This window comes from Calidris pugnax, unplaced genomic scaffold (assembly GCF_001431845.1).
Source record: "Calidris pugnax isolate Ruff unplaced genomic scaffold, ASM143184v1 scaffold183, whole genome shotgun sequence".
NCBI classification, from domain to species: domain Eukaryota; kingdom Metazoa; phylum Chordata; class Aves; order Charadriiformes; family Scolopacidae; genus Calidris; species Calidris pugnax.
This window is the reverse complement of record NW_015090930.1, coordinates 1,571,857-1,594,332: the sequence shown is the minus strand read 5'-3', so window position 1 is coordinate 1,594,332 and position 22,476 is coordinate 1,571,857. Positions and strand designations below refer to the sequence as shown.

The 22,476-nt window shown below is 43.6% G+C and overlaps 1 long non-coding RNA gene across 1 annotated transcript; it reads right to left on the bottom strand.

Annotated features, from left to right (window-relative positions):
• Nucleotides 1-285: 285 nt before the first annotated feature.
• Nucleotides 286-21,777, bottom strand: LOC106893543. Its single transcript, XR_001413099.1, has 3 exons — nucleotides 21,568-21,777; nucleotides 1,940-2,095; nucleotides 286-352 (listed from the first exon to the last, which is right to left on the bottom strand). It is a non-coding gene; the product is annotated as an uncharacterized LOC106893543 (long non-coding RNA).
• Between the last annotated feature and the right edge of the window lie 699 nt (nucleotides 21,778-22,476).

Here is a 22,476-nt window from a genome sequence, read left to right as displayed (position 1 = left end):
TCATGGCACTGAGTAGCTATAAATCCAGCAGTAATATCTAAACATAAAATTTGGTCTTTTCTTTTTAGAATTCTGAGTGGGTTTATTTTTGTTGCTGTTGGTCTTTTTTTAAGGAAAAATAACCCATACATGTGCAGACAATACTGGAATAATCCCTATGCATGCAGGGGTGGCCCCCTCCAGTCCTAGGTCATGTGGAGTGCCCCTGCTTGCCTTAGCTCATCAGCGTACTCACAAAATGTGTTCCCCTTCTCCAGTGTTCAGCACCGAACACACTTCTACTCTCCAAGACAGGCTGTAAACTGCGGGGAATAGGTCTCCTTCAGTGCCATCATCTGGCAGCATCCTGGGACTAGAAAGACAAAAGGGGTGATGAGGTCTTGGAGGAGGCTCGCTCTGATACAGGATGTGTGGATGTGACACTACCGCATCCGCTGGCGCGGAAGGTGGGGGGCAGAACACAGGCTGCAGGCCAGCAACAGGCTAATGCTGATTTACAGCTCCATGAGGAGGAGAGGAATCCGGCTGTTTCATCTCCAAGCTTTCCACCTTTGAGCAATCACACCAACTCAGATGTGAGTAGATGCCAAAACACTCAAAACCCGTTCTTTCAAATTGCAGGGTAAGGGACTACTAACTTCTAGGGACGTGTCACGCTTGTGAGCAAATTTATGTTCATCCCAGACTGCTGGAGGAAAAAATGTCACCAGCATCCCACTGCAGCTGTGTCTACCCCGCTCAAGTGTGAGATACCAGATTGGCACCAGCCCACTTGTCCTGCCTAATTGGATAAAATTATTGACTTCCTGCAATTTATTGTTTTCTTGGGATTTTGCTTTGCAGAGGGACTTGGAGTTGCCAGATTGTAGCTAGCAGTGCTGCTATGTTTTGGTTCGCCTGAACAGTTGCCAGGTGGCAATGTATTTGTCACTCTTCGTATGGTTTTTTTATGTCAAGGTGCCGAAATTCAAAGGACCTGTCTGCAAAGGGCTCTATTTTCAGCTGTTACTGGTACACCTTATTTACATGGGTTCCTTGTTAAATAGGAAGAAGCATAAGCGTTTGGCCTTTATTTACCGTCCATTAGACATTGTGCATTAAAATGGTCACTCAGATGTATTTTAATATACATAAATCTCATTCTCTGAGGCCAGTATCTATCTTTTGATGGATACTCCTCTTCATAGCATTTCAGAAGATACTGACTATAATACCATTTCCCTTTGAAGTCAGCCTATGTATCACACTTCAAGTATAGCTACAACAGTCATTTTAAGGTGCTAAACGCTACCTTAAACCTTATCTTGTCAGATTTTACTCCTCCAGCTTATAGAATCAGGCATTTTTACCTTCTTTTAGTTTCTTTTCTATAGGAAAGAGTTTCCCAAAAATTGCCAGGACTCTTTAATGAAAATCTGCCAAGCACTCTCCAAGCACCCACTTCCCAAGCACCCTCCTCTTTCTCCAAGGGTTCCCCCATTATCCCCAGTTATTGTGCAATGTCCTAATATATGCAATTAACCAGGCAGATCACAGATGGAAAAAGGACATTCCAGTTTCAAGAGGAATTTTTGGCAACGCAATACACAGCAGTGTGCAAGCAGGCTCCAGCTCTGCTTGGAGCCAAGGGATGCTACATGGACAACATTAGCACATTTGGCCTGTCCTGAAGTATCTTGCCTGTCATTGAAGCTTATTATTTGCAGCTCAGCACCATTTTCACAGAGCTTTGGTGACAAGGAGTGTGGCCAGATCATGCTAATGTCTGCCTGGATGATGTCTTGCAGACACTCTAACAGATCCTCCATTATTCCTCCTTGGATTAGGAACAGGACTCTACATTACCTCTGAAAAATCAAATATTTTTTTTCCTGGACAAGTACCACGCATTTTGTCATCTCCACTAGCAGGAAGAAATCATTTCAAATGAGCAACTTACCCTGTTGTCAGTATTCAATTCAGGAAAGGACATCTAATTCTTGATCATGCAGTTCCTCTGTCCCCCAGCTTCTCACGAGGAGCAGTTGGGTTCACTCCAAACAGATGCCCAAGCACACGCCACCACATCAGCACTGCAGAAGCCAGGTAGATGGATCTGGAGGAAATGCAAAAACTGAAATTGGAAACAAGAAGGGAAAGAAACTAATTTTTCAGCATGCATAAAAGCTATCTAACAAACACAGATTGCCTGAGCAATGACTAGTTAAAATGCAGATTACAAAAAAACTATTTCCTTTAATACCATATAAATAAGTTACTTGGTCATCTTCTGTGACCTCAGCTGTACAGGAGGTCAGGCTAGAGAACGTAACGGTCCCTACTGGCTGTGAAAATCCATGAGTATATGGTCATTTGCAGTTTCACCATGTTCTGAAAAAAAAATATATTCCAACTTCTATTTTACGTCTAGATAATATGACTGATTATAAGTAAAAAGGGCCTTCACTGAACAGAGTAAATCAACAGGGTTGCTGATGCACAGGTGTTTTCTCCGAGTAATAAGATACACCTCTCACAAAGGAAACAACGGCCTGGTCAGCTTTCCCCAGGGTTCCTGGATTAATAAATGCGTTTTCATTACAGTGATGATGATGAAGGTATATGGTAAAGTTGTATAAGAATCAGGACAAACAGTGAGAAATATATTTTATCACACATAAGGATTTGCCTTTTAGGATCAAACATTTGTTTCTGGCCCACACTAGGGATGTGCTATAGCAAGGCACGAACTGCCAGTGTCTCTCTCCTGGAGGAAAGCAAGATCTATAAGTGCCACAGCAGTTTCTCTCCACCCATTCCCACATCCTGACAACCATTCAGGACAATGGCACTGTCACCTTTGGGTGAGCTTCTGCTTGTGCCCAGTCTACATAGTCGCAAAATATTGATGGCAAAGAATATTTCCTCCTCTTTCTATCCCCCATGATGGTCTCAGTCCAATTTGAATCCTCTGTGAAACGACGTAGAATCACCTACAAAAGTCACACTGGTTGCTTATAGCAGCTTTAACTTTCCATTCCACGCTAGGACTCTCATATAACTCATCAGTATGTGCAGAAATTATTGTTGTCCTTTTCCTCCAAACCGTTAATATAGCCCTAGTTGGAATGATATATATTTGCATCACTCACCTGAGCTCCTCAAAATTCAAAAGCTTGCAAGTCTCAATTACAGTTCCCACCTGTTTTAATCATCATTATTGTTCCCCTCAGCCCAATGTGCCCAGGTCCCTATCTCTCATCTTTGGCCAGTACAGAAGTGAGCACAAGTTTGTTAGAACAGGACAGGAATTTTGCCTGTCCAAGGTTATCAATTCACCTTCCTCCCACCCTGCACTAAGCTTTGATCGAGTTTAAACTGCAAAGTCTTTGGGGCAAAAGCCACATGGCCCCATCTGGGAAGGATTTCAGTCCTTCTGTCTGTAGATATTCGCCAAGAAATTCACATGAAATCAAGAGGAAATAATTTATCCCACATACATCTACCCTAAGGCTCTGCCACCACCACCCAAAGTATTGTTTTTAAGAGATAGGCCACTGTCCTAACAGGACTGTGGTGACAAACCAGTCTTGCAATTATGAGGTTTCTTAAAGCACACTCTCCATTTATGGTGGCTGCCAAATCATGAATAATTTACCACCTTATGTCAGAGTGGTCGGATCTGTGCACCATAATTGCAGATGATGTCAGCTCTGGGATTTGTCCTGAGAGGCTAAAAGCCACTGTAGAGCCATTGTCTCTTGTGGCTGTTTTTTCAGCTCCTAAAGCAACAAGTAATATAGGTCTGAAAAAGACAACCTTTAATTAATATCCCATATGGAGTTAAAGTGCTGTTGAGAGGGATGGAGAGCAGCTGATTTACAGCCATTGAAGTCTGATCTCAGCAGCAGTTAAGATCAGCTGTAGAAAGCAAAGGATTTCACTTCTGGTGACAAAGGCACCTGGTTTGAGTGACAAGAAGCACAAGAAGGGCAGTAAGACCAACCACGGTCATGAAGAAAATCTTCACCCAAGCAGCTCCCCTTTCCTGGTCAGGAAATCTCCCTGTGTTGCACAGGCGCAGTGGGGTGCAGGGTCCCATCCAGGGCAAGGGACACAACAGACCCCTGACTCCCTTTTCTGCAAAGGACCTGTCCCTAGAAATGCTGGCAGCCAGGACAGGCATATGATGCTTTGTAATGCACCCAAGGGAAAGAAAGGAAAAGTCACATTTCCTGTATTCCTTTTCCCTTCTCTTTCTGAGTTCCAGTGTCATAGTGTGGTGATAACACCAGAGCTATGGAGTGGCGAGAGGAGGAGGGACTGGAGAGGCAGGAGGAGGACACTCTGGCACAACTGGACTCAGCAAGGGGATACCTATGGGCTCTCTGGTTGATGAAGGCTTATAGCTAGGAAAATGTTGTATCTATCTTATATCTAACTTGCAACTACGTTATTTTGTCATTTCTTTGGTTTAATTCATTCTTTACTCAACTGCTTGACTTTAAGTTGTACCTATACACAGCACAGCAGTTCAGTTAAAGCCTTTTGCCAGAAGAATTACAAGGATGTCGCCACCCTGCAGGTTCTGACATGACAGATCTTCCCCAGAACTGCAACGCAGAACAACAGACTGAGTCATACCTGAGAGGGCTACCCACCGACATTTCCCAGCCGGATGGACTGGCTGGTCTCACCTCCCAAGCCCAACCATGCTGAAGAGCAGCCTGTTGTGTGCTAATTTTTCAAGTACCTCTCACGGGGCCAGGCACAGCCCATGTGTGCCATAAACCACAGTGTTGGTTTAACCCTGTTCAGAACACGAGGCCCAGCCTGCAGCTGGAATTTGTCATTAACCTCGGACTTGTTTGCGATAGGTGAGGCTTTGGCTCACCACAGTTAAGCGTGGATTTGCCTGTTGCCTCGAGCAGCTTTCAGGTGAGTGAGATAAAAAGGGTAACGTTACAGTGGGGAGAAAAGAAAATTTTGGAAGATTCGAATGCCCCACACCAGGTCTCTAGAAGAGAGAGGACTGGGACCTAGATCGCCCCAGGGATTTTATTCCAACGCCACTTGACTTCCCTGTGAAACTACTCTGGTCACAGATAGCTGGCATTCATACAGTTTCACATTTACTAGTAATCAAATCACAGACGCTGCTAATTACCTAACCCCATACAAAGGAAAATGCGGTTTAAAGGTTTCAGTTATGCTCTACCTGCTACGCCAACGTTGCAAGGCTTTATTGCATTGCAAACCCAGGGGCTGGCACTCTGGCCCTGCACATAATTTCTACATGACAGCTGGAAAGGGGTTGAAAATAGCCAAGAGAAATACTAGCATGGGAAAAGGGGGAAGGTATTTCCTGCACAGCTTTGAGCTATTCTATTGCTCACAGACATGGAAGTGAGGGGAAGGGGTGGTCAGGGTGTCCTGTTGTGCGGTTACTCTGGACCACTAGCAGTGCAGGGGAGAAAGCCAGAGTTTCAAAGCACTTCGGAGTCATTTGAACAAGAGGAACAGTGTAGACTGAGCTCTCAGAAGGAGCAATGAGTTGGGGCTAAAGTTAACTGGTGCAAAAGAAATGCAGTGATGAATGAAACTCAAGGAGCAAGCCTCCTTTGGGAACCCTGGCCTTGGGCTCCTGGCAGACCCGGGGGGCTGCAAGAAATAGGGGACAGAATTACCACAGACAGGGCATCCCCCAAAGGAGGGGAGCCCAACTCACCTGACAGAACAATTCAGGAGGACCTTATTATATCCCAACCAAGGGAACTCAGGGGAGACCTCCCTCTCACACATGTTTCCAAGGGAACAGTCATTCAGGGAAGCCCTTCACCCTGACCTCCCTCACAGTGAAGTGGGATCACTAACCAGGGGTTATTCCTGCCACCACTGTCCACTTGCCAGTTTGGAACATGTCTAGGGTGGTCCCATGGATGCTGTTGCAGCTCCAAATTACATCCTAGCACTTCATTCTGGAGCGGGCACCATAAGGAGATTTTCAATTCTAGGAATTCCCCAAGTGCCACTGGAATTAGAGTCAGCAAGGGGGTGCGGAAGGGTTGTCTGTTTCCTTATTTTCACTGAAAGTTTAATTTTCTATGAAACTTTCTCTTTTCATGCACTTTCTAATGTGAAAAAATGCATCTTCTCAATGTAAAACATTGCTTTTTGTCAGAAAAAGATATTTTCCAGAACAATCACCCAGAAGCCAGTAAAGAGAGGCAGGTTTTGACTGAAAAGAGTAACTCTCAAGATATCCTTACATTTCCAAGTGAAATATTTCGTCCTTCAGAAACATGAATAGTCCATCTCAAACCACTGCCATGCCCTGTGGGAACTGTAGTGTGGGCTCCTCAGTCCTGTCTGTCAAACAAGCTGTACTGTGTCCTTCTTGAGGCCTTGCAGCCTCCCAGCCAGGTAATGCAATGAGACACTATGAGAAGACAGAAGAACAGAGATCATGGCATGGTCTGGGAGCTATTCTGACCAGCACCATGATGCGTAACTCCAAATCTACACTGAGCTCCAAAAGACGTATAAGACCAGTAATGCTATTTCCCCAATGTCCAAGTAGGAAAGCATGATAACCTGTGAGAGGAAAACATGATTAGTGGAGAACATACAAAATGGTTTTGAAAGCAACCTCAAGAATCATCCATGTCAATGAAGACACTGATCTCAACTATCTTTAACATATATTGCTTTAGCCTGCTATGGAAAACATTGATGACTCTCCAGAGTTAAGCCAGAAAATCTCATGCAGTCCTTAATTACCTTTACATCAGGAAGATTTTCCTAACACCTTAATGAAATTTCCCTTTGTGAACTTTAAGTCCATTACTCCTTGTTCTGTCTCTGGTGGAGAACAGACTGCCTATTCTGCTCTGCAGCAGCTTGGTACGGATCTGAAGATCACCAAATCACACCCTAGTTTGCTCCTCTCCGGAATCAACAGCCTCAATCAGATCCAAGTTTTCAGTTCTCTGAACCACCTTCCTTCTGTTGACTTACAATTTTCATGGAATGCAGTGTCCAAAAGTGTATGTGATATCCTGGCTGAGGCTTATATAGGGCTACCTAACGCAGAAGGATGCCTTCTCATGTCTCACTTCTTGTAGTTTTCACCTAAATTCTTGTTTTAGTCCCTAACGCTAGCCAAGATTATATTATCATTAATTGTTCATCTTCATAAGATAAATCTCAGAAAAATTCCAGAATTTCAGCTGATGTGACCTTAATCAATGAAATTATACTTTCATTTCGTTAGATGTTTCGTGGCACAAGATGGTTGAAACCTCTTAATATTTGAGACTTGACAGTCTGTTTAAGTTCTACAATTGGAATATTTTCCTTTGATAATAAGAGCAGCAAATCTACAGCTCGTGATACTGTGAGGAGCCTGGAAAGCCTTTGGAACTTTTAAACATCAAGATTTACTCTTAGAAGCACAGTGGGTTTTTTAAACCATCTAAATATATCCTCTTAATTATTACTTTGACCGTTACATGCCTCAGAATGTAAAGGCTTAAATCCTCGTGTCTAATTAAAGCAGCGTATGGAGAGAGAGCCAGTGGATTAGGAGGGAGCAATCTATCGTTGCAACAACTAGCAAGTTGCCGTTTTATCTATTTTGAACCAAACAAAGCAGCCTTTTAAAGATGAAGAAGAGGACAACAAGTGTGATATGTACCAGTCCTACCACTCAGTGGTGAAACTAATTACAGAAGAAACCAAAACCAGACAAATAAAACAGCACTATGCTTGCAACCAAGAGAAATAAGTGACAAACATTTGCTGTGATCAAACTAATAACTTAAAGTGCACACTACAAATATTTCTTATTCATCTCTAATTCGGGAAGCCCTTCCTTCCCCCTGTTGTGCTAATTGTCTTATATCCAAGGCCTCTGGCCCCCCGCCAGATATTTGCTGTTCTCTAAAAGGCTTCTCTATTCTAGAAGATAAATGCCAGCCCAGCATGGAAATCATTTAGCAGCCAAAGAACTGATGGATATCCAGTTTTGATTCGCTGTACTTTGAGACCATTGTAGCTCTAAATACTGTCCATCTTTTTAGTAATAGGTGTTGTTTTTCTAACACCACTGATGTTTGGTGGCAGTATAAATAGAAGGAATATCAAAAGAATTTTAATAGAATAGTCAGACATGGAAAGATTTATTTTATATATATTTTTTGGTACTTTGAAAATAAAACACCACTATCAGATCAAAGTTCCCAAACAGGGGCTTGGCTGAAAGATTAAAATAAATGAACCCTGACTAAATAAATTAGGTGTTGGGATTTTTTTAAATGTCATCTGCAAAACTCGATACAGCATAGCATTGACTTCAAGCCTTGAAAGTTCAAGCATGTTCTATATCCAATACTTAGCTGAAGTAATTCAGGAATCAACATGTCCCTGTCCCTCCATATGGACTCCATATGGATGGAAACCATAATGCTGAATTTTTGCCTCATCCAAGACAACAACACAATCAGGATCTGAAACTGTTCCTCAAAAAGTGGTAGAGGAAGAACTAAGATGGACACCTTGCTTGCCTACCCTCTTGAACTCTCAGCCACATGCTGGTTTCATTGCAGGTTCTCTTGCCCACAGTTCACCTCTCTCTGTTCATCAACTACCTCTCTCAAGGGAAGATGTGCAAGGCATCTCCTTTAAGGCATTTGGGTCACATCAAGTCACCAAAAGAAGGCGTCCTTTCCAACTAAGTACCAGCTAATTCCACGTGTGCAACAAGCTTCCATCTTGATACTCACTGATAGAAGGAACTCGGCAATATGACTTTCTGCTGGGGAATTTGAGTGGTTTGGGAGCGAAGCTCCCTTTTTTCTTCAGTGCAACATAATCTGGATTTCATCCTGATAGAGCAATTAAAAAAAAAAATATATATATACATATATATATATATAGAATATCCTGCTCTATCCTGCTCCTCACTGGTCTCTACTGCAATTTCTCCAAACACAGCTTTCCAACTCAGGGAATAAGCTGAGCTCTAGTTGCAAGCATCTGCCTGTGTATGTATTTTTATGCTTCTTTACCTTATTGTTTGAGCCTCTATCCTCTACTGAGTGATAATGAACTCCCACTCATTGACTGTATGCTGATAAGGACATCTTCACCTCTCTCTGCAAACAGGCAATTGTGCAGCATCAGCATTACATGTCATTATGATGCAGCTACGGTACTTCAGCCCTTTCCTGTACTTTGATCAGCAAAGATTAATTACCCTAGACTGAATTATTAGTGGTGATTAAACCCAACAGAAAATAAATGGGTCTGCAATATTACTGGGTTATAATTTCACCAGTGTGGTCATTTGCAAGCAATTTTCATATGCACAAATTTTCCTTAATCATTATTCTCTAAGAGTTTTTTGTATCATGCATTAATTAGGGGAGATGTCTAGTATACACAATACCATATTGTACATTACATGACATATGTAAATCACGCGCAAAGCCCACATAAAGCCATATGTACAAAGCTCAAGCTGACTCGGGCAAAACTTTTAATTGAAGTCAGTGGAGGTTTGCTTGTGGTAGAGGATGATCTTTGTACATGCAGCTGTACATGAGCATTGCATATGATTTGCATATGTCATGTCATCTTGACCCAAGATTTGATCAATTGGTTTACAGGGTCAATTTCCATTAGAGCTACAACTTACAATGATTTCCTATGAATTCTGAATACAATAAATATTAAATGAGGAACGTACCGTAATCGCCATACGGCTAGGCAGGAGCATTAGACAGCTCTTGCTTGGACAGGTCATGTGTCCTACACTCACAACTCTCTCTTGTGTTCTTCCGTTTCTATATTGCATGGGCAGAGGCTGCAGAGGTGGACTCGTGAGCAGGGTTATACGGCACCCTGGGCTGTCCTTTGAGAGTGCTGACAGCACTGCCAGCCTTACTTTCCTCCCAGGGTAGCTCAGCTCTCAGAGCATCACAAAATCCAAGCCTTTCTCTTTGGTTCCTCTGTAAAACTGGGTGTGCTCAGATGTTTTGTCATCAGAAAAGCTCCGTACCGCCTATTTCTCTAAGGCATCTAGGACTTCCCCACCACTGTCAGGGACAGCACTTTATCATTAATTATATTCTTTCCCTCCAACACATCAGTTCCCCGATAGCAAAAAGAAAAGAAAAAAAAAAAAAGAAAAAAAAAAGTCTTTTTTTGCAAGACCTGCCCTCACCACCCATATCCAAGAAGGAAATAAATTTTTCACCCCAGGGTTCTCATTCCCCAGTCAGTAGCCCTTGGAAAGAAAAGGAATTGCTGGAACAAGTCTTCTTTCATATAACACCACTCCACAATCTTGCAGTCTGTGCAAGTCCTTGGTCTTGGCTTGAGCCATAAGGTCACACATTAATTAGTCCAATCCCCCTCTTGGGTCAGAGTTTTCTTGTTCACAGCAACTGGTTGCTCAAATGTTTTTGCTGCCTTATTCTCAGGCAATTCCGATGGCAGGCTGTGAATGCTGGGGTGAGCAACCATGGTTTTAAGCTACTCTAACATAACTCGGGCATCTCAGAATACCACTTAATGGTCTCCCGCAGACCGTACCATCACCTGGGAGGCGTCAGAGCTCCTGCAGCGGGGTTCACTCCACAGCCAAAAATAACCAAAGATATTTTTTTTCTTTTTCCTCTGAGCAGAAAATCTCTGCTCTAAACCAGAAAATGACTTGCTTTTTATAAGAATGTAATAAGGTCAGTAAGAGGCCTTCCAAGCCAATACACTCTGCCTCCCGCAGTGACCAGTAGTAAACACGCAGGGAAGACAGGGGCTTGGGTTTTTAGTTTTTAACTCCTCATTGGCGGGGAAAAAAAAAGAAAAAAAAACCAAAAACAATCGATCATTCTCAATACCTGAACTAGCACAAACAATTTCTTTACATTTCTGGCTCTGGCTGTATAACATGCATTTAGTAGGAATTATCTGGTTTGTTTGACTTCCAGAGCCACAGAAAGAGTTCCATCTCTATGATTTTGTTACATATTTTGCTCTTCCATCCCTGAGATCCCCCAGCTACTGAACCAACTCTCCTTTCTGGATACGTCTCATGCAAAACAAGCATCCTGTCACCATAGGCCTTGCTGTGACTGTGCTAAACTCCACAGTACAGCCAAAAAGTTCTGTCATATAACTCTTCAATATTTGGCAAACCAGCCACAGGACTGGTTTTTCTTCAGTAAAACCTGCACAACAGTCTTAAAAGTTCGCAGTGTCACAATAAGGAACATCTGTTGTAAAACTGCAGGGGACCACAAGTGCCAAAAGGGAACCCCTCCATTTGATTCTACAGTGTGTAAGTCAGCCTTCTATTTATTTAAATGCTCAGATAAGCCATTTTTGACTCAGCCAGAGTGATAGATCTGAGATTATATATAAATACACACACACGCATACAGACAAGCGCACGCTGCAGATCAAAAAGGCATCTGGCTGTCAAACATGAAAAAGAAAACAAAAGGTGTAATTGTCAGCTGTCTCCCTTGGACACCTGGAGCCACGGCTAATGCGATCATCTGAAAGGCACCTCTGAGCGTCTGCCATGGCTGTGGCTTTCATGTCAGGCAGAAACTTATTCCAAAGGCAGCTAAAAGCCCACTGAGTTTGATTTGATTTCTCTCCCCCTCTCCCGAGCCCTGTGGCAAAGAGATCTGGGCAGTGCAGCTTGGTTTTTTCACTTTAGGGGTTGTTTCTTTTTTCTGCAGCTCAGAGGATTTTTCGAATTAGTTTGGCTACTGTTCCCTATTTGCTTTCCGCATTAGGTGGGCACAGCTGTAGTTGACAGAGATGTGATTTCATACCACCCCCTCTTTTTTTTCCCCCCTAGCAAACCTGCTGGGAAAAAAAAATAATAAAAAAATATAAAATAAAACCATTGCCAGTCCATCTACATCTCTGACTCTGAGAAACAATCCTTGTCCTTGCTCCCTCCTCTGCATCAGTCACCTCTCAGCAGATGGTGCTTTGCCTGTGCAGGCTGGCATGTGCACAGCCCCAGGTCTGCCCTTCCCGGAGCAAGTCCCTCTGGATGCGGCTGCCCTTCCTCGGCAGCTCTCCGTGAGGAAGAGCTGCCATCGCTGCACCTTGCTGGGTGTCGGAGAAGGAAGGCAAGCAGCTGTCTCAGAGACGCCGCCGGCGCCGATGGAGGAAGATGCCAGCAGGCAGTCTTCGAGCTACAATGCAGCCTGTGTGCTGACACTGAGGGTTCAGACTCGCCTCTGCTAGCCTGTCCTGCTCTTCCCCTGAATTAGTCCCGGGCTCCAGAGCTCTCCGAGTCTGCTGATCCCTCTCCATTATGCACCAAATCCCCCTGCTGTTCCGCAGGGCCAGCCAAGACAGAGCTGTATTATGCTTTGCCTAGTTTTCCTCCCTCTTGAATTGGTGGCATCTCCTCGTCTGGAGCTGGCAGGAAAGGCGAACAGCCTGTGGACGTGCAGCAGATCAGCGTGCGCTGTGTGACGGCAGCCACGCCACCCCAGGGCTCGCTCTTCCCAAGGGATGCAGCATTTTGGCCTCATAGTGCACACACCATTGCTATTCTCACCTCTCCAGACCCAGGAGGCCTCGCCAGCCAGAACACGATGCTGAATCCACATGAATACTTCTCCTCTACAGGGTAGTTTTCATCCAGGCTCGTCTTGCAATAAAGCCTTAGGAACCTGCATCCTCCAGACATGTTGCTGCAATGTCCTTCCACTGTTAAAACTAGCCCTTCTCCCTTTAGCCTCACGTATTAGATCTGGTGCTAGTTAGGAGGTTTTTTTGAAGCCAATGTAAATCAATTACACCAGAAATGGGCTTTATTCTAGCAAGGGAAAAAAGATCAGGTCAGTTATTTTCAGCATCATTGTCCTGAATTCAGAGTTCAGTATGCCAAACCATCTTTTTGGTGCATTATATATTCAGCTTGATTATACTAGCATAGCTCCTCTGAACTGACAGAGCTATGCACGTGCACAGCAAACAGGAGTCTGGGTCTTAAAAAGAATAAAATAGAGCAAAACTCTACCTGGCCTTAAGTGATTGGAAGGAGAAAGGAAGAGCAGGTGCCAAGGGAAATCTCTGAGTGCTATCGCCTCCCAGGCAGAGGAAGCAGAGCGATTTCAAACAGATCTGGAAGCCCCAGTTGTTTTATTTCGCAGGGAGATCCCCGTCCCATCTGCAGTGCCAGAACACATGCTGGGAACATTTTAACTGGAACTGGCACGTAGGCCTTGAAGAAGTTGCTAATTCCCACTATATACAAGAAGCTACAGCCTCTCTGTGCCAGGGTCGTAAGAGAGAGAGAGACAACCTCATTCCCTAGAGGGTGTTATTATCCCCCCAATATTATTATTCTTCAAATTCCATAATATTCAAGATATTATTATTCCTCCAAAGCCTTGTCAGCCTGAAGCTGCTTGTAATCCAATCCCCGCCATTCGGCAGCCAAAGATAGAGCCACCCTGTGAGGTATTTGGCTCGTCTTTAGAGAGCAGGGGCAGAGGCCCCCAGCAGCTGCAGGTTTCATCACATCGATGGGCTGGCGGGGCAGAGGCAGATGGACCAGCACCAGGGCATGGGCGTAGACCCCCAGCCCTCTGGATGGACTCAAGCTCTAAGGTATCCAAAACCACCCGAGGTTTTAAAGCCCCTCTGCTCCCCTCCCTGCCAAAGGCACACCAGTGCCTGGAACAAAGAGTCCCAGCAGTGGAGATGCACGTGACTCCTCGCATCAAAAGCCCCCCCCAGTCCCGGTGTTATGGGGGGTAGGCTTAAGCCTGCCTGCGCCGTGTGAATGGGAAAACCCAAGACTCTGCCCATTCCGGTCACTTTTAGCCTTTGATCACAAAGCTGAAGCAGATTGTATAAAAAAGGCAGCAATCCTTGCAGACACTCTTCCCCCTCCCCGACTCCTGTGTCAGGCTGCCCTCCCCCAGGAAAGAAGATGGAGGGACTCAAGGGCAGATTCGCCTCTCTCGCACATTTAGAGCGATGGCAGTGACGTCTGCGGAGTCATTTCAGGTTTGGACTTGTGTAAAAGAGATCAGCTTCTCATTGCAAGGTTCTTGCTTGGGGCAACAATTAGTTTTTGCTCTCTTAGCGCTTGCATCGGAAACCCCAGATCATTCACACCGTCTCTCAGCAAAGCGGGGCCAGGCTGACACTGTTTGACAATGTACCTTAAGCAGCTATTCAGCAGCAGAAAGTGAGACTGGGACGAGATGGGGAAAATCAAGACTATTCCTGAATTTGCTCCAAGCAAAGGAGGGAAAAAAAAAAAATTCCAACTGAGGGCAGAGAGGCAAGGAAAGATTTGGGTGTTCATACCCCACCTGAAAACACAGTCTGTCCTTCAGCGATTCATGACAAGAACAGAAACTGCTTTAATGCCAAAGCTACAAAGCCTTATATTTTAAAAAACATCCTGCCTTAGAAACATTGCCTCTTGCTTAATCAAACTCAACCTATATTCTTTTGCTAGTATCCTGCTAGAAAAGAAAAAAACAACACAGCATAATTCTTCTACATTATTTTCTTCAGATTCAGTCCAGTGGAAATTTAGCAGCCCAGATTTACTCAGGCGTTTTGAAGTCAGGCTGCGGTTCCTGCTACCTGATCCCACTCGTCTGGCATCTGGCACAGTCCTGCTTTTGTTCCCTATGACTTAAACATCAGGCTTTACTGATGTGTGGCCATATTTTGCTCAGCCCTGCAGGTCAAGTGAATTCCATGTCTGTATTGGTTCCCAAGGGGCCAAGAAGGCGGTCGGGTATAAGCTCTCACATAACCTCTTCTTCTGCAGCCAACTTTCCAAATTGCTCTTATTGCTTTTCATGTTCACTGAGGGGCTTTTATTTAACTTGGCAACCGCTGTCACTTTTCATGTCCATTTCCGCTCTCTCCTTTTGATGTGTAAATTATCCCTGGATATTGGCAAACAGGACAATTTGGGTATTGCTGAGGGGCCCAAGCCTGACTTCCCCCCACCTTCTACAATCATACAGGCTTCATTGACTATCCTTCCTCCACCCCCCACTTTTAATTTGTTCAAGTAGCCTGAACATACACAGCCAGTAATTTGAACCACGTATAATCAGACACTGCAGCTTTCTGTATCCTGAGTCTTTGCCCCGGTTCCTTTCTGATTTAATGTACGTACAAATTGGTTGTGGTGCCGGAGAGGTCCTGATTCAGCAAAGCGTTTCAGTACACGTCTGTGAGGAAGAAGCAGAGCTCTGTGCCGAGGAGGGACCAGACCCCCCGAATTACATTATGGAGCTAGGAGAAGGCTTAAGCACAACACACTTCAAGACCCATGGGCTTTGCAGCAGCAGCACTCCAGGTTCAAACAATCCATCCAGTGTTTGGAAGGAGCCAAGCTTAAGATGTGGATGAGTCCATAGCCCACTCGCACAGATGGTGCCTAATCCAGCCAAACCACGTGGGCAGGAGCTGGGCCCTCACGGAGATACCAACCCCACGGCTGAGACAGCCTTCCTCTGCACAAGAAAATGTGTTTGCAAGAAGGGTAACGGACAAGTCTGGTCTTGAAGTGAGCTCAGGTCTACGCTTACCTGAGATTATGCAGCTGAGCTTCTGCCGTCTTTGCTGGAGATGTTTCCCACTTCAAGTGCCATCATGCTGTAACTCTTGCATGTTACAGCACTTGAGCAAGAATATCCCATGACATGAGATCTCTTCTGTAAGTCTTGACAGCACAGGTCCTGCCACACCACCGTCTCCAACTCCTCAACCCATACACACTGTACAGCTACAGAAGCTGGATCTCTGTGATAGCACCTCACAGCGTCCTCTTTCCATCCACTGCCTCTCCACAGTCCTACTCTGCTAGAAACTTCACAAAGAAACCACAGAGAACTTCAGCTGAACCATCTGTACCCTACAGAATAGACAAGGTGGAGTCCAGCCCCAACCTCCCTCCCCGAACACACTGACAAAGTGCACAGAAGCTGGTCAAGGCGACGGTTACCGCAGGCTGGTGGGAGTATATTTTGGTGTGGGCTATTCTATACCATATGTAGGTACAGGAGCCCCAGGACTCCACACCCAAGTTTTCCAGCCAAAAAAAAGTTTAGTTTGCCCTACCTCAGTCACAAAGTAATGTGTACACAATTTGAAAAATAGTAATCATAGAATGGTTAGAGTTGGAAGGGACCTTAAAGATCATCTAGTTCCAAGCCCCCTGCCACAGGCAGGGACACCTCCCACCAGACCAGGTTGCTCAAAGCCCCATCCAGCCTGGCCTTAAACCCCTCCAGGGATGGGGCAGCCACAGCTTCTCTGGGCAACCTGTTCCAGTGCCTCACCACCCTCACAGCAAAGAATTTCTTTCTGGTATCTAATCTAAATCTCCCCTCTTCCAATTTAAAACCCCTTGTCCTATCACTCCACTTTCTGACAAAGAGTCCCTCCCCAGCTCTCCTGTAGCTCCCTTCAGATATTGGAAGGCTGCTAAAGGAAGGGCAGGACTTGGGTGTGAAATGGGGAATACACTGATATGACTATAAATTCAGTGCCTTAATGTGTCACCAATGCCCTTACGTATCTTTGGCAAAGTAACCTCTGCACTCTCTATTCCAGTTTGTTGCCCCTGAAGCGGGGATGGCACAGAAGTGGGTTAAGAAGAAGAACATAACACCTGTGAGGCACTCATATAGATATACAAATAGTAGGCTGGTTCAATAAATAATGTCCTGAATGGGAGCCTAAACAAGGTACTTTTGAAGAGTTTCTTACAGAGAATAAATTTCCCTGCCCAGGGTAGTTGGTCAGCAGCTGGAAGTAAGCAGAGAATGCTGAGAGTGGTGAGCCATGGGAAAGAGGGACTTGTTTCCTCTACTTTGCTTGACTGGTTTTCAGGGAAGGGGAACGGCTGTCAGCTGGTTATAGTGGCACATGTTTCTTCTGTATTTGCATTTCAACTCAAGGGCATCGAGAGCAGCTGGAAAGCAGCTATTTTGTCCTGTTTAAATAAATAATGCGTGTGTGGCACACATTATTTCACCATATCCAGCCATCACTGTATTATCAGCTGTGGGAGATGCTTATGGCTTGAGTCTTGCAAAAATAAGAGGCTTCCGACTGATTCTCTGAAGGTTGACCAACAGGTTCAAAGAAATCTCTTTCTGCACAGGCTAGTGGGGTTAGAAGTAAGCTTTGTGCTTTCCAGAGCAGGGCTAAGCTCAGTTATGGGTTCTTCCTGTTGTTGGGAGATGGCTTCCATCTCCTTTAACTCAGAGAAACGAGTCACCCTAAAGAGCTGGCTGGGGGACTGCAGCGTGCCATCCAACCCAGCAAAATACCTGTGGGTGTGGGAGACAGTAAGGCAGGTCCTTTAAATACAACATCCCCAAAAAATGAGAGAACAAAGTGTGTTTAAGGTACTCTCATTTTAATAGATTCACACAAAACCCACACACTCAAGCCCTTTAGTTTTTCCAGGCTAAAGCAAGGGCACCCATCTTGTTTTCCTGGGACTCTTAACACCTGAAAAGCCAGGAGTTCATCTCAGTGACTTTGAAGCAGTAAAACCTTGAAGATATCATGTGGCTTAAACACATGGAAATTCCTCCAGGCCTTAATTAATTTAGTATTCTTCCAGAGAAAGACTGTTGGCGTTGTAAATTATTCATAAGATATTATAGACTCACTGATCTCAAATTTCATACAAAATTACAGCAAAGCTTTCAAAACGTGAAAAAAAAATAGCTCTCAAATTAACCCCTTGCATAATGCATTTCTAAAATTACATCCATGGGGGGTATTTTTTTTGGTTGATTTTTTTTTATTATTATTCTATTATTATTGCTAATACCTATAATTGCCTTTTGTTTAATGAGATACTCTACCAATTTCATATGAAAAACAGCAGCCACTACCACCAAAACCCAGGAGCTCCTTTCATGAAATATTGAGATATATTAATCACTAGTGCTTTAGTTGTTTCACCCCACATTTAATAAACTAGGACTGTGGACAGAGCACGTCAAATAACAGTTGCTGTTCGATCTGTTTCATACTCTCCATTTTATTCTGCCTACAGAGCCTTCCTGATCAAAACACATCATGCAACAAAACAGATAAATAAACAGAACCATAATGATAGCATTTTCCAAACCAAAATGACACCAAGTTTGGTGCTCTCTTTCAGTAAATCCTTGCAAATATTCCTTTCCCAAAGCACTAAGAACATAAGCAAAACACCAAATAATTTCTTCGAATTGTTGCAGAGGGTTTGAAAGCCTGGCAAGTTAGCTCCATAACACACTGAAATATTCCAAGAGCTGCATTTGTTTACTGCAAAACTTGCTGAAATTTAGAAAATTTCTCAAAGAGAGGAGTATGCTGGGTGGTGGGAGTCTCTATTAAGATTTTTTCTCACAAAGGGAATAAATACGGTTTTCTGAAAGAGATGTCTCATATGTATGCAGTGACAGTAAAACCAGTTTGAATTGATATTAATGCAGCCAAACAAACCACTTATTGTTAAAAGTGCTCTGTGATTTTGTTTAGTTAATAAGATGTTAGAAAGTACTGTATGCAACCAATGCCACAAGATTATTCAATAGAGAAATCAAGATGTTAAATACACTCACTCTGGACTAAGATTAGACAGATCGTCAGCAAACACTCAATAATCAGTTGTCTAACTACTCATTGTCACCCACCAAGTAGCTGGGATACAAAATACACAAACAGAATTGCAAATGCATCTCACCTTCCCCTCTGTGCCTGAGTCTAAGCCTAGTTTCATATTGATATTGAGCAAAATATCCTTATTGATTTGGCTTTAACATCCCCATCTCAGGCACAGTCCTACAATAAGCCCACCTTCCTCATTGTCCCTTCATCACATGCACTGCATCGTCCTAGTCTCCCCATCTTTTCTAACACACACAGTTCTAACCATCCCCCCTTTCCACGACCCCAGACATTCCCACATCCACTCTGCACTCACATTTCCAGGTCCCCCAGTGTCACAGCCTGGGTGTGATGGATAACCTGGAACTAGGTTCACACCAACTTGCTGACTGGTTGGGTGGTTGCTCCCCTGCGGGAGGGATAACAGGCAGCCTTGTCATCCCCTTGGAGGCATTTCTAATAAAGTCTTTCTCCTTGGCCTAGCCGTTGATTTGCCCAAAATGTGTGGGAACGTAATATCTGAGGAGTGGTTATCCTGTGTCAAAGGTGACTGAAAACAGCCAACGAATTCAAAAGTTATTAAGAGACTGACTGACAGGCAGGCAGAATAAGATCATAAGTCTCATTCCCTTAGGAATCCAGAATAAAAGGGATTGGAGATGTTTTTTTTTTCTTTAATCCAGCAATGCTGAAAACAAGAAATGTCTGCAATTCAGGTGTGGGGCCCCTAGAGTCATGAGGTTCCAGGGGGGAAAAAAAGAGTAGTAAGTGAAGTGATTTAGACTTTTTTTTACTTTACCGTACATTAAGTATATTTCAATATTCTTTTTTAATATTTTAAAATATTATTTTAACCTTTGTCTAAATTTTGGCCTGATTGGGAATGGTCAAAAGCTATACACTACAGAAATACACACAAAATACTGTGCAGCTACCCAGAAAGTCATGAGCAATTGAGACACCAAACTGGATAAGTTCAATATACCTGAATGTTAAGACTCGGTTTTAATTCAGTCGGAGAAAGCTATTCAGTGCCTAAACACAAACACGTATTTTGTTCTTCCATAAGAATTTTGTCCAGATATTTTCTGTCTTTAGGAAAGTGAGGATTAGTGACTGGAGATCAGCCTACAATCTGTCAGGGGCACACATAAATCTTACACATGTATTTCAAAATTGAGATAAATGGAATATTTGTGTAATTTTTCTTGCCATAAAGAATCCTAAGGAAAGAAAATAATCATGCCAAATGTTTTCTGTGTGTGGTTCAGACTCTGAAAGCAGAGATTCTTGGAAATTTTTGGCTGAAATAAGGCCATCAAAAACGGTTTACTGAGTTGAAAAATTTTGTTTTAAAAAGAACATCTTGACAAATGTTGACATAATCCACAAAAGACTCTTGAGCGAACCCTGGAATCCTTACAGTTCTGCTGTCTTGGCTAGCTAGGTGTGCTAGTCCCAAAGCAGATGTACTTGGCAGATATCCCCCAAGACTTGAAATAAGGGGCTTTTCACCCCTCAGCTACTCATGAAATTAGCAATCCTGCCAGCTTTGAACCCAAATCAAATACAGAAGTCTTCACCAAACTGGAAATCCTTCTTTTCCAGCCAACTTCCCTGCGCATATTTGTAAACTATAGCTCCACAGAACACCTCTGGCTTTAAGCTTCCTGGCCATACACAAGCCTCCTGTTTTCTAGGTGGACTTCTCCTAGAAACAAGGACAGCAAATCCTATTTCGGCTGAGCCCCTTGAAGGACACGCCTTTTCTCCCAGGCAACCATATAAAAAATTGGGCATAGGTCTGCTCCTCAACCCTTGGGACAGCAAAGAAGGCACATGGTCCACGTAGATGCCCAGCCCTTCTGAGATGGCCCCAGGAATCCTGTTTGGCTGCTAGCTACCTCTCCAGAGAAGCATAGGTCAGATGTAGGTCCTGTATTGTTGCTGTCAGCCCCTTACTGGATACCCTTGCATATCTCAAATGGCCTCAAATTACCTAACGCTTGAGGAACCGGATCCCACCTGGCAAGTCTATGTGATCTTGTGCAGACAAATACACACTCACTTCGTCCACACACCAAAATAACTGGACATGATCTAGCTCTAATCCAAAAGCCACATCATCACATTAGCACAACACTGAGTTTACACTAATCAATCCAGACTCACAGTTCACATCTGTTTGCAGAAGACCACATAAACATAACCCTTCCCAGAGATGGGATCCAACAGAGTCTTGAAATTCTCCAACAGAGTCTCTTGAAATTCTGGTTTCCAGACACAACAATTATTTCTTCATTCCTCTCCCCGCTTGCTGGTTCCACTGAGGCAAATGTGCTTTATGTTACCAGCCCAAAGCATTCCTAAAGCTGGTGGTCAGTGAAGTGATCCTTTATAATGTCAACACTGTGGGCAATACTCTCCCCTCTTTTGTTAGCCTTTAAGTACCTTAAAAAGGACAGTATAGCACTGGCAGCAGAAAGGATGGCAACTCAGGTCCCAAGCAGCTCGTCTGATCATTCTGGTGACTCCTTGTAGATGAGAAGGAGAGATTCAATTGAAAAATGAGTGCAAGGCAATTTCTTCAACCTGACTCATTTGAGAGAGGTCAGGATTCCACACCTCTAGCTATTCCTTAGATTGCCAAGGACCATTCCCTTGAAAGATCACAAACTATTCCAATAAACAGAGGAAAGAAGGAACAGGAGTATGTTGCCACAGTTAGTCCTATGCCTAACTGACATTGTATGAAAGCTTCTAAGATTGTCTCATCAGTGTACAGAACATTATTGTGCTGTAGGACTGGCCTACTGTAGTTGACTGTAAGATGCACAGGTGGGACAACTATTTACTTGTAAGACCTTGTGAAATTGAAAGCCAGCAACAACATCTTACCAAGTGATTCGCAGCTTCCTATGCCATGGCATACCACTCTCCTCTTGTGCACATGAGTTGCACAATGTTCCCAGTTGAGACTTCTACAGCAGCAGCTGAAAGATGCAGAAAGTATTATAGAGAGGCAGAGGGAAGAGAGGGAATGACACCAGAAGTATCCATCCACCTGAGACAGACACAAATCTGAGAAACATCTGCATATTGCACAAGACAGGTTGCATCACTTAATGTTGTGTTGGTATTTTTTTCTTAACTGCTCATTTCAAGCTTTTCCACAAAAGAAATCAATTACTAATGACACACAGCCCTACTTTTCTTCCTGAACCCATAATTGTTTCCAATTTTAAGCTAAAATTAGCCATTCATGCTATCCAAATGAGCATAGTTTAGTGCTGATGTACGTAAGCGATGCTTTAGATTGTTGAACATAGCTGATCTTTGACAGCTTCTTCTTATAAATAACAGTTTCCTCTTTACACTGAGAACTTTTCAGAGGCAACAGATGTTTGAAAGATGGGGCTGAATTAGCTGAATAGCCTGTAAAACCCACTAACCTGAGATCTGCAAATATGAAAGCTCAGAATTCTTATAAAGGCAGCTTGCAAGAAGCATAAATCACATTTGTGTAAATTCTTCTATTTCAGCCTACATCCTTTAAGCATCATATTGTCAGCATTTAACACATAATAAATAATAAACAACTTTAATAATTTAAAGTGCTGACACGGATAGGCTGCGTTGCACAGAGGAAGACACCGCGAATCCATTAAATGAAGTAAAAAGTAATAGAAATAGTAATAGGAATAATAATAATAATACCACAACTTTGTTTGTTCAGCGAGTTACAAAACGTACTGCAGGAAAGCCGAGCTGTGTCAGACACAAACCTGTCTTCCATCATGGGTTTGT